At 36.4% G+C, this 17,277-nt stretch overlaps 1 protein-coding gene across 1 annotated transcript in view; it reads right to left on the bottom strand.

Annotated features, from left to right (window-relative positions):
* The window catches only part of LOC121374018, a gene marked incomplete at its 3' end in the record, with an annotated part of 29,437 nt that extends 12,533 nt beyond the window's left edge, over positions 1-16,904 (bottom strand). The window contains exons 1-3 of the mRNA XM_041500892.1: positions 16,885-16,904; positions 11,376-11,409; positions 9,122-9,208 (exon numbers count right to left, since the gene is read on the bottom strand). The remainder of the gene's footprint in view (positions 1-9,121; positions 9,209-11,375; positions 11,410-16,884) is intronic.
* Between the last annotated feature and the right edge of the window lie 373 nt (positions 16,905-17,277).

Here is a 17,277-nt window from a genome sequence, read left to right as displayed (position 1 = left end):
TATTGTTTCATTCACATTAGTTCTTGTTATATTGTTCATATCACTTACCAGGTATGTATTATTCATTATAATTACTTTCTTGTAAATACGATTGATATTTATAAAGTTTATACATGTATATTAACTGATTATTGATGATGTTAACTATATATTTTTTATGCTGTTACAATTTCATGTAACAATTACCAGGCATTCTGTGGATCTGAAAATAGGTCTCTTCCCACCTTGGTTTTGTTTGACGGGTGTGTTACATGTGCACAGTAAAAAGGTTGCAATAAAAATTATAAAGATTGTATTGTATTGTACTGTATTGTATAGTATTGTGGGTTTTTCTGGATACTGTAATTCATCTTGAAAAAGATACAAAACAAAGAGACAAAAAACAAACCAAATGCCAACACATGTATTATTGTAATAGGGCATCTGTTACGTGCTGGAATGAAAGTATTATTTCATGTCAGTAGGAAGTTTGTTTTCTTTTAAAGTTTGTTTTGTTTTTAAAGTTTGTTTTGTTTTTAAACTTTGTTTTGTTTTTAAAGTTTGTTTTGTTTTCTAACGTTTGTTTTGCTTATAACAGCATCACATTCATTTACTACCGGCCTCGGTGGCGTCGTGGCAGGCCATCGGTCTACAGGCTGGTAGGTACTGGGTTCGGATCCCAGTCGAGGCATGGGATTTTTAATCCAGATACCGACTCCAAACCCTGAGTGAGTGCTCCGCAAGGCTCAATGGGTAGGTGTAAACCACTTGCGCCGACCAGTGATCCATAACTGGTTCAACAAAGGCCATGGTTTGTGCTATCCTGCCTGTGGGAAGCGCAAATAAAAGATACCTTGCTGCCTGTCATAAAAGAGTAGCCTATGTGGCAACAGCGGGTTTCCTGTAAAAAAAATCTGTGTGGTCCTTAACCATATGTCTGATGCCATATAACAGTAAATAAAATGTGTTGAGTGCATCGTTAAATAAAACACTTCTCTCTTTCTTTCATTCATTTACTAATCATTGGCTATTGGATGCATTTAATTTGGTCAAGAAAACCAAGTTGTTGTTCTCAGTATCTCATTTGTGCATAAAAAGTAGATGAAATTACTACCAACTCACAAAACATGGATAGCTTGTTTCACTGTCAAAACAAATGTTTTTGTGTAATCGATGTGAAAAAAACATATAGTAAAGTTACTGAAAACAATTAAGCATTTTTTGTTTGCAGTGTAGTTTTAAACATGATATCTGCATAGGGGCGAGACGTAGCCCAGTGGTAAAGCACTTGCTTGATGCACGGTCAGTCTAAGATCGATCCCTGTCGGTGGGCCCATTGGGCTATTTCTCGTTCCAACCAGTGCACCATGACTGGCATATCAATGGTCGTGGTATGTGCTATCCTGTCTGTGGGATGGTGTGTGTAATAGATCCCTTGCTACTAATGGAAAAATGTAGCATGTTTCCTCTCTAAGACTACTATACATGTCAAAATTACCAAATGTTTGACATCCAATAGCTGATGATTAATAAATCAATGTGCTCTAGTGGTGTTATATAATGTAAAAATAATTAGCCAAACATATATGAATAGAAACAGATGACGGCTACAAACCATTTTATAAACTTTTAACCCAAATTGGTTGTTTATTTTGTTATATAAAAATATGTTTTATGTTCTTAAGCAAAATGTCAATGTGAAATAAGGAAATTTCAACAGAATTAAATGAGTTTTCATAGGTTTATTTTGCCTTATTTAATAATAAAGTTAGTTTGTTTTGTTTTACACAAAGTTAAAGTTTATTTTGTTTAAAGTTAAAGTTTGTTTTGTTTAAAGACACTACTAGAGCATATTTATTTATTAATCATTGGCTACTGGATGTCAAACATATGGGCATTTTGACAGTCATGGAGAGGAAACCCGCAAATTTTTTCCATTAGTAGCAAGGGATCTTTTATATGCACCATCCCACAGACAGAATAGCACAAACCACAGCCTTTGATATACCAGTCGCGGTGCACTGGCTGGATATTTATTATTGGGCACAAAACATTTATTGCTTCAACTAACTTACATGTACATTTGAATACTAACTACATCAATAAAAATTAACAACAATTAATTTTACAGCAATTACTTTAACAAGTCCTTTCCTCTGAAACTACCAGCAATGTACATGTATTATTTAGTCAATTTAATAAAGTCCTGTAATAATACATAAACACATTCCATTCCACAAATTAAATATATACATAATTATTATTATTATTATTTTTTATTTTTTATTTTATTTTAATTTAACTAATAATGCTATTAGCACTTTTGACTGATAATACTAGACTTGTGAATAGTACATGTATGTGCAGGGCTCTAAGTAGCAGCTTGTGACAAGCCAAAAGCAGACCATCTTTTACACCTCACTGGCAGGTGAAATATACATTTATCTGCTAAAACTACCAACAAATTGCAGGTAATTGTTCAAGAGACAGATGTACGCTATGTACGATTATCTCATTTCATATTTACATGTAGCTTGTGATTCCGTTATAGTTTAAATCCATAATGCTCTAAAATACATCTCAGAAGTTTCAATGTTCCACATACTGTCCCAAACACACCCCTCACCCCATACTGTCCCAAACACACCCCTCACCCCATACTGTCCCAAACACACCCCTCACCACACACTGTCCCAAACACACCTCTCACCACAGTCCCAAACACACCCTCACCATGCTGTCCCAAACACACCCCTCACCACACACTGTCCCAAAAATACCCTTCACCACACACTGTCCCAAACACACCCCTCACCACACTGTCCCAAACACACCTCTCACCACACAGTCCCAAACACACCCTCACCATGCTGTCCCAAACACACCCCTCACCACATACTGTCCCAAACACACCCTCACCCCATACTGTCCCAAACACACCCCTCACCACACTGTCCCAAAAACACCCTTCACCACACAGTCCCAAACACACCCCTCACAACACACTGTCCCAAACACACCCTCACCATGCTGTCCCAAACACCCCCCTCACTGTCCCAAACACACCCCTCACCCCATACTGTCCCAAACACCCCCCTCACACCATGCTGTCTCAAACACACCCCTCACCCCATGCTGTCCCAAATACACCCCCTCACCCCATGCTGTCCCAAACACACCCCTTACACCATGCTGTCCCAAACACACTCCTCACCCCATTCTGTCCCAAACACACCCCTCACCACACACTGTCCCAAACACACCCTCAACACACAATGTCCAAATCACCCCCCTCACCACACACTGTCCCAAACACACCCTCACCATGCTGTCCCAAACACACCCCTCACCATATGCTGTCCCAAACCCTCCCCTCACCACATACTGTCCTAAACACACCCCTCACCCCATGCTGTCCCAAACACACCCCTCACCACACTGTCCCAAACACACCCCTCACCCCATGCTGTCCCAAACATACCCCTCACCACACTGTCTCAAACACACCCCTCACACCATGCTGTCCCAAACACACCCCTCACCCCATGCTGTCCCAAACCCTCCCCTCACCACATACTGTCCCAAACACACCCCTCACCCCATACTGTCCCAAACACACCCCTCACCACACTGTCTCAAACACACCCCTCACCCCATACTGTCCCAAACACACCCCTCACACCCATGCTGTCCCAAACACACCCCTCACCCCGTGCTGTCTTATTTGTGAACAGGCCATATTTTTTCATAAGCCACATTTCGATTGGCCTGGGGTTTTGTTTTTTGTTTAATAACAGCTACTAGGCCATATTTTACTTCATATATCGAGTCATGTGCTTGTATACTCAAACCATATACACAACAATTTATTGAGTAATTGAGCTCAACCAAAACTTTGAGCTTTTAGCCATCATCATAAAAAACCAATAATATTAGTTCAGGTTTATTATACACTTCATCTAAAGTTTATTCAAACACAACCTGGCATTCTTGGTAATTGTATTTTTTGTGGTGATAATAGCTTTATTCTTAATTTGTCAGTACCTAACGTAGCTACCAAAAGTATATGCTCTTAGAGTCGTAAGGTAGCTGGTTTCTGCATTCAGACACATTTGTAGTTTAAAAAATAAATACAAGATCTGTGAGAATAATAAAGTGGTCTCTTTGGACAGGTGACTGCTTAACAACGTTGGCCATTTAAGTGGGTTTTACTGTATTTACTTGTTGTGTTTAAATGAGCTGGTACATATCCCATAACACATTAATTGAATTACATGTTCACACTATATGAACAGTTGTTTAGAAGTTAGTATTTCACTGCTTTGTAAACAATTACTTTTGGAAGGGGTTTCCCCATGCATGAATCCACCATTTTGTAGTGTCCGCCATTAAGCACCCTGGAGATCAGTTTATCTGATAATCCAGGTGTGCTAAATAAAATGTCCACACAGAACATATCACAATGTGAGCATTCTGTGATAGCTGGGAACATTTCAACACAAACTGTATCCAGCGGTCCAGGAAGTAGTCAAGTATTTAACATTCACGCTGAAAGGGGAGCTAGTGTTACCTTCAACATATACGGAAATGGAAATAAGGTTACTATAAACACCAGTACACCAGAAAATGTCAAGGTACATGATGTCCCTGCTACTAATCCAGGATCATCGAGTGAAATACCAAGTGAAACTCTAGGAAATCATGTTACTGGTCACAGCCAGGAATCATCAGGGAATGAAAGTCTTTCAATTAGAAATAACATGTAATATAGATAAATCTGGCCTGAGTTCAGCCAGACAGAGCAGAAAAATGTCCGTTAAGATTATATTCACTTTACGGTAAACATTGGGAACCAATCAAATAGTTTGTGAACATTAGCAAGATGTTTGCTGGCTGAACTTTGGGCTGCTCCCAGTTTTGAAATGTAAACAAATATTATTTAGTAAATCGTGTGCACTATAAAGATATCAACAAATATACTGACTTTAAAAATCAGTGATTTTACTCTGACTTTAATCTGACTACAGTAGAGAGCGCACAGGAAAACTGGTGGTTCCACACTTCGTCGCTAATTAATCCTTTGCAGTGTTTCTTGGATTGAAAACCACATGTTTGCTGTCAATATTTACATCATTTATGGTACCTGTAGTACTACATAACATCAGTAGCTGTAACTGGTATAAAATATGTTGAAATAACTGCGCTGTCATCATGGCAAGTGTCTATTTTTTTATAGAAAAGTTGTTAATCCATTGCTGATTGACTACATGTAAAAACCTGTGTCAGTTCATTTTCTGTGGATCCAACATTCCCAGATGACAGACATTTGTTTATGTTTTAATTATGAACTTCATTTTAAGTAACTTATCCATTTGATGAGGTAGCTAGACCATCCAAAAATGACGTATTTTAATGAAACCTGTTTAACTAGTATACATATTTTACACATTATTTTAACAGTTATTTTTACATGAGCTATTTTGAAGAGATGTTAGTATGTGGACAATATAATATACATGTATCTTATCAGGGGTGATTTTTCTTGGGATGGATCATGGGGTCCAAGGTAAAGAAAGGTGCATCTACTGTACTCAAAATTACAGTAACATGCATTACATAATTATATACTTAATGCTATTAATGGTATTTTAGCCCAAAATATGCCATTAAATTTTAAAAATTCAACTGTGCCAATTCTTTTTTAGGTCTTCTGTAAAATTTTTAGTAAAACAGAGTAATTTCCCCTTATATTAATAGAAAATCCTTATTTTAAAGGTCAGTACATAAAAATGTGCTTTAAATTGTTGAATATTTTAAGTTTACAAAAAATGTAAATAAAGAACAGATGGATTATGCAAGCTTGCTAAAGCAACTATATTTACATAAAGAATTTTTAAAAATACATGTGGCTACAAAATAGCAATAAAATTACATTACATTATATACCCAGTAAAGTTCAACAATTACTTAATGCAATTTTTTTTTAAATTAATACACACACACACATACACACACATTATATATATATATATATATATATATATATATATATATATATATATATATATATATATACACACAATGTATATAATAAAATTATAACTCACAAACTTTAGGGGGGGCCCGGGCCCCTGGCACCCCCCCTAGATCCGCCTCTGGTTTATATAACGAAAGTTCAAGTTTTGTTTTGTTTAATGACAACACTTGAACACATTGATTTATTAATCATCAGCTATTGCATGTCAAACATTTCGTAAGTTTGACATAGTCTTATAAAGGAAACACGCTATCTTTTTTCCATTATAGTAGCAAGGGATCTTTTATATGCACCATCCCACAGACAGGATAGCACATACCATGGCCTTCGATATTCCAGTTGTGGTGCACTGGCTGGGATGAGAAATAGCCCAATGGCTCAATGATGGGCATTGATCCCACACCGACCGCATACCAAGTGAGCGCTTTACCACTGGGCTATGTCCCACCCCTTATATACCTATGTATCATGGGATTACATTTTTTATTTGTGGATGTATCACAGATTCACCCATTCGGCACACGGCGATAGAATTACCCCTTGGTTAAGGACCAGGGGCTTGTAACTCGAAGCAGTCGTAAATATTTTGGTGTTGCGTGTTTGTCACGACAGCACTTTGACAGTCATGGGGAAAGTTTAGTAGTATAACCCGAAACACACGTAGCTTTGGCGTAAAGCATACGTTACGCTAGAAAAACATGACTGTAACTCGACAGTCTAAAACACTTACGACAAGGGGATTCCCCTGCTGGCATCAATGATACCCACTGAAAATGTCTAGTATTTACTGACAACAAATGGGTGTAGTTCAGTGGTAGAGTGCTCACTTGATATTCGATGGGTGGACGCAGAATCAATCGCCATCGATGTACTTGTCTTTTTTCCTTCTCAATTTGTGTCCCACGACTGATATTTCGAAGACTTTTGAAAGGCGTATCCTGTGTGGCAGTAGCAGCCCAGTGCCCCTTCTCCTACCCCCCCCCCCCCCCATCGCATCCATAAGTGTCGAAATAACCATGTTAGACATCACATAGTAATTTATCAAATATGCTGAAGTGTTGTTAAGTAAATTACAATTCATCTTTTAACATCACACACACTTCAGTAATGATTGGGCTATATAATGCTATAGGGTTTTGTTTAAAACGTTTAACCCCAGAAGCAAGTTTGGTAGTGTCAGGGTTAGAGGGCCCTGATATCACTACCTTACAGTCATGTTATAGGTTATAGGTTCGCCTTTTTAATCACACAAACTAATGTTACGTCCATGCTACAACTGGTCTGGGGTACAACTAAATTTTGTCGTAAATCTGGAAATTTACACCTGTCCTAGATAAGGACTAAAATTGTGAGTGGTTCGTGTTACACACCTAACCTTTTAATATTGCTCTCCGACTACCATAAGTTTAGTAGGCCCTTCCGACTGCTTCGAGTTACAAGCCCCAGTTACTTAGTACTCCTTAACGCTTTTTTTTTCATTTCAACTTATTTTAGTGCTTATATCTAGTTATGGTTCAAGCACATTGTCCTGGGCATATACCTCAGCTATCTGGGCTGGCTGTCGAGGATAAGAGATTAGTTGTTAGTGAGAGAAAAGAGGGTGTAGTGAGTTGAGTTGTTAAAAGTTCTGGGTGGAGCCGGTACCGAGCTGCGAACACAGTACCTACCAGCCTTATGTCTGATGGCTTAACCACGACACCACCAAGGTCGGTCTTACCACTGAACTACAGTGGCTTTGTAGTCATGTGCAGATTGAGTGTCTGGATTTGAGTAACCAGTAAACCCAGTAATTAGTGTGCAGATTGAGTGTCTGGATTTGAGTAACCAGTAAACCCAGTAATTAGTGTGCTGATTGAGTGTCTGGATTTGAGTAACCAGCAAACCCAGTAATTAGTGTGCAGATTGAGTGTCTGGATTTGAGTAACCAGTAAACCCAGTAATTAGTGTGCTGATTGAGTGTCTGGATTTGAGTAACCAGTAAACCCAGTAATTAGTGTGCTGATTGAGTGTCTGGATTTGAGTAACCAGTAAACCCAGTAATTAGTGTGCTGATTGAGTGTCTGGATTTGAGTAACCAGTAAACCCAGTAATTAGTGTGCTGATTGTCAACAATGACGGCCGATACATTCATTTCGATGAAAACAAATATTATAATGTTTTCAAAACAATTGTCTGATTTTATTTACGAAGTACAATGCAGCCAGTCATTGCTATATTGTTCTTTAACAGATGATTTTCTGTCAAGACTGAAGTATTTATTACCAAACCAAAGATAGCAAGTTTAAATACATGTACAAACAGAAAATACAATAACACTGGTAAAATTATATCATAATGTCGGTGTGTATTGACAAGTCTTACATATATGTAAGTAATTTTTAAGGTGCGAATTTAATATGGGAAAGCCAGGCCCCATCAGTTATTTGGTTCAAAGGCCGGTTAAAATGTACCAAAATTTTAAAAAACCCCGGCTACATGGGACTGGTAAAATGTCCAGCTAGACCATATGTAAAATAATAAATTGTTATATATTATAACAATTCTTTGACAGAAACTCCCATCCCTCCTCCATACTGTGTAATGTACATCCTGTGATAACACCTCTCCCCCAGAGTGCTATGTAATTATTGAACAGCCCCAAATACAACTTAATAGTACATATTATGGTACGGTTTTTATTGTTGTTTACATGTAATAGAGTGGAGTGGAAATATGCACTGATGCAAACCAGAGAAATCTTCCAAGAACTCATTCTACAAATGCTGATAAAAATGACACAGTCCACTCAGCTGTTTACATGTAAATTTCTCTGACACCACTCCCTCGCATATATATATATATATAAAAATATATAAATTGAACAAATCAAATCTGTCAGCATAATAAAATGTCTACCACAAATGAAACACCTGTGATGTTAGTGATGGGAAGGCATTTTAGGTCTTTATCTCTCAAGACCGAACATGATGCAAACTGTTGAAAATCAAGCTAAGCAACACAGGGGTATAGAACTATCACAGAATACCATCGGGAAATCAAAGTTGATCAAAGCAAAGACTTTTAGACTATGACATTAGTACAGGTCACTTCACATCCTGTACTTACCTTGGAGAAAGTGTCACGTGATAAATTAGGAAACTCCACCAATCGACACGTCTTTGCAAGGAATAATATGACAATTCCAAAAAACATCTGAAAATTAACATATATGAAACTTTTTAACTAAAAACATCACAGGATACCACTGACACAATTGACACACAAAGGTACATTAGATGTTTTTTTCTGATTTGCTTACATGTATTAATGGTTTCAATGATGCAAAAAGTGTGTTTTGTTTAACAACACCATTAGGGCACATTGATTTAATTAATAATTGGCTATTGGATGTCAAACATTTGGTAATTCTGGCATATAGCCTTATACAGAGAGAAAACCCACCATGTTTTTTCATTTGTAGAAAGAAATCTTTTATATGCACTGTCCCACCCATATTGTTGCAAATTTAATGTTACTGGCAATGTGTTAGCACAACCAATGAAATAGGATACCATATTTGAGATATCAGCCTGTTCGAATTTCATCTTTAAAAAGCCCAAATCATATAATATTAATCTAAATTATGAATAACCACTGCAAACACCACCAGCTGACAATGTCATTAAAATTACAAAATCTGTTAACAAAAGCTGGGTGGTTAAACCATTAGCAGTCTACGCCAGGAAAAGCGAGTGATGACTCCCATCTACACTCGCCTGGAAGGTTTTAGGAGAGTGGCAAACTGATCGCCTCTAACTACAATATTTAATACATTTTATTTGACCCATCAATAGATTGTTTGCCTAGCACAATTTCAGGAGAGTCAACTTCCGCTCGCCTTGATTTTACTCCTGGCGAAGACTGATTGGTGCATTATCATTAGGTGGGCGGGATGTAGCTCAGTGGTAAAGCGCTTGCTTCATATACGCGGTCGGTTTGGGATCAATCCCACTCAGTGGGCCCATTGGGCTATTTCACGTTCCAGCCAGCGCACCACGACTGGTATATGAAAGGCAGTGGTATGTGCTATCCTGTCTGTGAGATGGTAGATATAAAAGATCCTTTGCTACTAATGGAAAAATCTCTAAGAGTAAGACTTTATATGTCAAAATTTCCAAATGTTTGACATCCAATGTGCTCTAGTGTTGTCATTAAACAAAACAAACCTTTAACAAACCTTTTATAATTAGGTCTCATTAGCTTTGGTTTTAGCATATAAACAAAAGTAGATAGTCTAGCTGAATAATGCATTCATTTCTCACTTTAAAATGATTCCAACTTTAACCAAATCCATAAACATTATTATAATAACTACACTAAAGATGCATGTAACATGTATGTTATTCCTTATTTAACTTTATGTTAATTTCAGCAAAGATCCTGTCAGTAAATCAATTAATTGGATATTTTTCTGCATATCTATATGAACAGGAAGGAAGGAAATGTTTTAACAACGCACTCAACACATTTTTATTTACGGTTATATTGTGTCAGACATATGGTTAAGGACCACACAGATATTGAAGGAGGAAACCTGCTGTCGCCACTTCATGGGCTACTCTTTTCGATTGGCAGCAAGGTATCTTTTATATGCACCATCCCAGACAGGATAGCACATACCACAGCCTTTGATGTACCAGTCGTGGTGCACTGGCTGAAGCAAGAAATAGCCCGATGGGCCCACCGACAGGGATCGATCCCAAACAGACTGCGCATCAAGTGAGCACTTTACCACTGGGCTACGTCTCGCCCCATCTATATGAACAGAAGCCTGCATGCTTTCTATAAAGGCCAACTTCTTCGAAATAGCTTTGTCACTTTCATTTCCATTGCATAACGTCAAAAGCTTACAACCACATGGCAAGAACAGGACAGCAGAAGGGTCTTTCATTTATCATGTACAAAAAGGTTTGAAAGCCTACATTAGAATGAGGCTATGTTAGAAAAAAAAAAATTGCATGCAAAACAAATTAAAAATAGAAGCCTGACTTGAATAGAGGTCGGGTTTCAGAGTGTCATGAAAACAAATAGTAGCCTATACACTTCTATTCATGGATGAATGGTAATCCACAATGGCTATAGAAAATTGCTTTCCTGTGCGTTCTGATGATCACAGGGAACAGAAGTGGAATTAAATAAGTGTTGCCAATAATTAAAAAAATGTCAGTCCCGTTTGCACATGTATACAGCAATGAATGGGAATAAGTAAAAATCTTAATTTCTGTGTGCAACGAATATCAAGGACAGTTTGTGATTAAATAACATGTACACTTTAATTTTAACTGGTAAAACATCAATTGAAAGTAAAAATGTTATATACCTGACCCAAAGCCAGAAACTGGAATGAAGGAAACCTGAAAAATAAATAAATATTTTAAACTATAGAGCTCTTTTTCTTGACATGACTAAGTCCATGGAATGCAAATTATATTTTAATTGTACATTTAATCCTTGAATTTTTTCTGCCCAATATGGAATGAAAGAATGAATAAAATATTTGTTTATTTAAAGCATGACAGGTTGTTTTGTTAGTTTTTTTGTGTGCATGAATTTCTTCTTTTTTCTCTCTACCAGATATAATAAATGTTCATAACATCTTATCTACCACTCTCTGTAAAGTACATGTAGCTCTGGGAACCATGAAATTGTCCTTTATCGACCTTAACTCACCATCAAATACATGTAGTTAATTTTATTCTGTGGTGTATCATTAATGCCTCTAATGCCGTTATATGACCTTAGATTTGCCAGACCAACAAGGCTAAATCATTTAATTTTTAAGATTTTCAGAAGATATGTTGTATTTTTCTGTCCCTATTGGGCCTTTAAGAATTCAAAATTTGCATAAAGCATATATATTATATAACTTACAGAATTTAAACAAATTCAAGTAACCCATGGATAGATTTTTGTTTGCATAACCTGTAAATAATCCAATGACCATACGTTTGTGTTGCATTACTTTAAAACATCATTTACATGATGTTAATGATGTCTTAAAAGTAATGCACAAAAAAAAGTGTTATGCAAAATTAGAATGTGCGAACGATACATGGATTAAACATCCTTTTCACAATGTTCAGAGGTCTGCTACTAGTGAGTAGACTGTAGACAGTACAGGGCACAATATATCAGGGGAATTGTCATTCTGTTCATGTGTCGGTACGTAACTTTAACTTCACACGAACCGCTAATTGGTTATGTGGTGAACCATTTTATTCTAAAATTAAAAGTTACAAACTACATGATCATCAGAATTTTACTCGCTATGCAAATGTACAGACATTCATTTTTGACGGGCGCGAGTGCTATCACGCCCGTGAACCCCCGTCAACTCAATCTGAGCTCCTAAATTAAACAAATCACGGTTGTATTTTTTTTTTTAAGTCTGCCATTTTAATTGTTTATTGAACCAATCCACAACGCCACAAACCTTTCCATTCTGTTCATAATGAACTTCCTAGAATACATTTTATAAATTGAAACACGATAGGTTGGTTATCTTTACACTGAGCCAATCAGCTAGGAGTTCACTTATTATTAAGATCTCGTCGGTTTTGTTTTGCTTAATTTTGTAGAATGCAGGTAATGATCGCAAAATTTACTTTACACTGTCGTCATTTTGGTCACGTTGTCCAATAATTCAGTGATGTGCATAATGTTTATACATGTTGATATCACAGTAAACGCGTACACCAACAAAAAACTAATTTAGTAAAGCAGATTTTGTTTTCGTTAATAGTATAGCGACGTACTATAGCAGACATTTCTACTTTCTGTTTCACGATACTGCCACGTTATTTAAAGCCAAGGACATTGGCCTTGGTAGAGTCGGATTTCTAGTACATGTGATCGGTTGACGGGCACCTGAAAGAAACATACACCGATTTAATTTCAACTCAGTAATTAGAATTTAGCAAGCGTAAAGCATGTATATTTTAAAATTAAATTTACATTAGGGTGGGGTTTTTTTTTTTTGGTTTTTTATGGGTTACTATGATTTGAGTTAGTATAATAAATGACATGTTAACTACAGTAATGAAAGTTAATCCTGTTTGTAAAAATATATATTTATAAAAATTGTAGTAGGATATATTTGGGTACAAAACAATAGATGTTGACATTTTCTCTGTTATGACATTATTATTAAAAAAAAATTTAAACAGAGAATTTGCAGGTACATAACATGTATATTATGATATGATAAATGTGATAACCCTGTGCCATGTGGATGTAACACTTTTAATTTCTTTTTAGGGGTAAATAATTTACAAATAGACCTACTGACATTATTTTTTGTGAGAGTTTTATTGGACATTTTACAGTTAGAATTCTTAACAACAATAACATAGTTATTACAATGTCAATCAGGGCTAGCTCTGGGTGAACAAAACATTTTGCCACATTGTCTATTCAACTTTAAACATTTCAGATATTTTCTTTAAAATGTCCATTATTACATGAAATTATTTCGCCAAATTAAAATAAAATTCGCCAAGTGCTTTCAAAATTCACAATTGGCGAATTTGGCGAGTGCCAGAGCTAGCCGTGTCAATTCACATTCAGTTCACAAGTTTGTGTCCATGGAGAAATCATATCATTCTGCGAGGAAGACGAAAATTATTATACTTGTTTTAAATAAAACAGAATAAGCAGAAACATAATCAGTTTCAATTCTTTATTCATAAATAGTCAACCGATTATCATGATTCAGAATTTTAATGCAACATGATATGCATATAATACATAAGAAATCGATAAATGTTGTGTTCATGGTGTTTCTTTTTCGTGTAAGACTACAATGGCCCATTCCTTCATCGTTGAGAACAACCATCATATTAATTAAATTAGGATATTTATTTTGAAAACACAAAACATTAACTCTTAAAGGGACATTCCTGAGTTTTCTGCATTGTAAGATGTTTCCGACTAATACAATATTTCTACGATTAAACTTACATATTAAATATATTTTCTTGTTTAGAATATCAGTGTCTGTATTTTCAATGTGTTTCTGGTCGTCTCAATATTTGTAAGTAGCCCAAACTGGATTTTGTCTTCAAATAATTTTGTACGTACGAAAAAAAAGTTTTTCGGAAATAAAATGAAATTTAACCTAGTACAAATATTAGAACGATCAGAAACACGTTTAATATACAGCCACTAATATTTTATGCAGAAAAATATGTTTGATATGTAATTACAGTCGTTAAAAAGTATCTGTTAGTCGATAACATCTTAAAAATTGCAGCAAACTCAGGAATGTCCCTTTAAGATATTTAATTTAGAAATCATTACTCCTCAAACTTAATCATGTTCATGAGTACAATTGCCTCTAATTCTGATTATTTTGAGGGGTGCGATTTTTCCCTCCTCTGCATTTTGAGGAGTGTGATTTCCACCCACCTCGTAATCATTTTGAGAAGTGCGATTTTTAGCACTCCTGGGTTTTTCAAAAACGAAAGTCTGAATGTAGTCTGTTTAAACAATCGGTTGCTTGGGAGAAAATGACGTGAAGCAATATTGCCCCCTCCATTATCCATTTACAAATTTTATTTTTTAGTAATTCTTTTGTTTATTTGTGTATACTGTAACATTCTAATCTTTTTGATGTGATGTGGGTTTAGAATAGGAACATCCAGATAACTTCTGAAAGATTGATTGTCTGAAAAAGTAACTCCAAACAACTGGGAACGATGTGATGTGGTCCATAAATGCCATATTAATAATACTTTTTACAAACTTATGTCATCGGGAGATAACCACAACAGATGTCATTTCAATTATTTTATACATTTTTATTGAAATGAATTTAATATGCCTTTATTCTCTTACTTCTAGGCTATGTCCACTATAACACTTCAATGGGAGCAGGTCAACTCGCCCCAAAACCAACTCCCCCCCCCCCCCCCCCCAGCAAATGGTCAACTCGTACCACACTGTTTAGTCAACTCATATCATTACCATTTTATTAATTATTAATATACCAATATTTTAAGCAATAATGTGCATTAAATGTTGTTGAATATGCACACCAGAGTACAAAAGCCTTGCCTAAATAGGCTTGACAGTTCATTGTACTAGATTATTATTTATCTGATATTAGGATCTCTCCAATATAAAACCATTTAATAAGTGGTCGTAATACTGTAAATTGTAATATTAATAAATAAAATGACTCCAAAGTTATAGACATCCATTTTTAATTTTGTCACAATTCAGTGGCGGATCTAGAAAATAATAAGAGGGGGTGGCTGGATTGGAGTGAACCAGCAGGGGCTGAACCATGGTGAAGATTCCGGGGTCAAAGTCTTCAAAAGTTTCGGCATTGTGGACATTTTAGAGCCTCATTTCACTGATTTCCAAGGATCTAATTACAAATTAATAATTCCATAAAGTTGATAAATTTGTTGCCGTTTTCCTGATTCACAACAAAATATTATATCGAAAACGATTTAATTGTGTCCTTATCAATATAAGCCATACTCAGTTCAATTGTTCACCAGGGCCCCGTTCCACGAAAGAATTGTAGCTAATGTTAATTGTAGTGACGTACGGTGAATTTTACAACTGGTACCATAAACTTTACCGACGTTCCACAAAGCAACCTTACGGTAGTCGTAAGTGCCCCTTTAATGATTAAAATATCCTTTACGAAGAAGTATGAATTAGTTAAATAATGAATTGGTTACCGACTTTTCAGAACATCTTAGAACTTAGATGTATTCATTGGTATCGGACATCCATAAAGTAACTAAAGTTATCAGTTTACTTGCTAAGCGATAATCGCCGAATGCATAAGACATGAGAGTTATCTTCCATATTTTCGTGTGAAAGTCTATGGCCTAGAATGTTTTTTCATCGAATGCCGAGTTTTATAAAAGTTATTTGCTATATATTAGATCCATTTTTATACAAAAAGTTAGTATCCTTCTTAGAAAATTACAAAATCATCATTTAACTGCCATTTGACAGCTACGTTAGTGGCTTACAACTGCCTCGTACCTACTGTAAATTTTCACAGTAATTTACGATAATAAGCTATGCCGCGTCGTGGAACGGGCTGGCGATCATAGACAAAAATTAAGGTCGCGATGGTAGGTATTTACGGCGATAGTAGTGCTAAGATCACTTTGCGGAACGGGGCCCTGATTGACAACAGGGCGATGCATATTATTTTCGCTAATGGAATGGCTTTATTTGCATCTTCCTGAACAAAACTTTGAAGTAACGGTATATGTTTGGAATGAACATAAACAAAAATTGCCTAGGAAGGGAGAGGGTGAGTAGCCATTCTATTTAACCTCTCCTGGATCCGCCACTGCAATTATTTATGGACAGCAAAGTTTGGGGAATAATATCCGCCCGGTCCCCCCTCCCCTAACCCCAACCCTAAACCCTAACCCTAACTAAAAATAACCCCAATCCCAACCCCAACCCTTACCCTAAACCCTAACCCCTAACTAAAAATAATAATGGAGGGGACCGGGCGGATATTATACCAAGTTTGGGGCGAGTTGTCCAAACACTGGGCTGAGTTGTCCAAACATTGGGGCGAGTTGGTTGCAGTGAGTTGGTTTTGGGGCGAGTTGACCTGCATAATGTGCATTCCACTTCAATTGGTCTATATTTATAATTAATACAACTGCTTCAACTAATTACGTTGGTCCAAATAGTTAATATCTAAAACGCTAAGCTGGAACGACAAGCAGACGGCCACAAATCGCATGCTGATTGCGCGAACCGTGCTCGAGAAAACAAACTGAACGGAGTTAGAAGCATAACGCAATTAGGGACGTTGACGGTGAATCGATGTCAATGACACTCACTTGAAAGACGTCAGAACTATTTTGTTGACCACTATGATGAGAAATGACGACAATCCATAGAGTACAGCAGCGAATACACGCCGTGTCATGGGAACTGCCTCCACGTCTGCCATCTCGACGATTTTAATAATTCAAGTTCCACATCGATTCTTCCTTTGCCACATTACATTTTCATTTTGGTGTGTAAGAGTTATCGTTCTTCAATTAAAGGGACATTCCTGAGTTTGCTACATTGTAAGATGTTTCCGACTAATAAAATATTTCTACAATTAAACTTACATATTAAATATATTAACTTGTTTAGAATATTAGTGTCTGTATATTCAATGTGTTTCTGGTCATCTTAATATTGGTAAGAAGCTCATATGGTTTAAACCTAGGTTAAACCCTGGG

The sequence above is a fragment of the Gigantopelta aegis genome, chromosome 6 (assembly GCF_016097555.1).
Source record: "Gigantopelta aegis isolate Gae_Host chromosome 6, Gae_host_genome, whole genome shotgun sequence".
Taxonomy (NCBI): domain Eukaryota; kingdom Metazoa; phylum Mollusca; class Gastropoda; order Neomphalida; family Peltospiridae; genus Gigantopelta; species Gigantopelta aegis.
The sequence above is the reverse complement of the archived record's forward strand: the minus strand, read 5'-3'. Positions and strand labels throughout refer to the sequence as shown.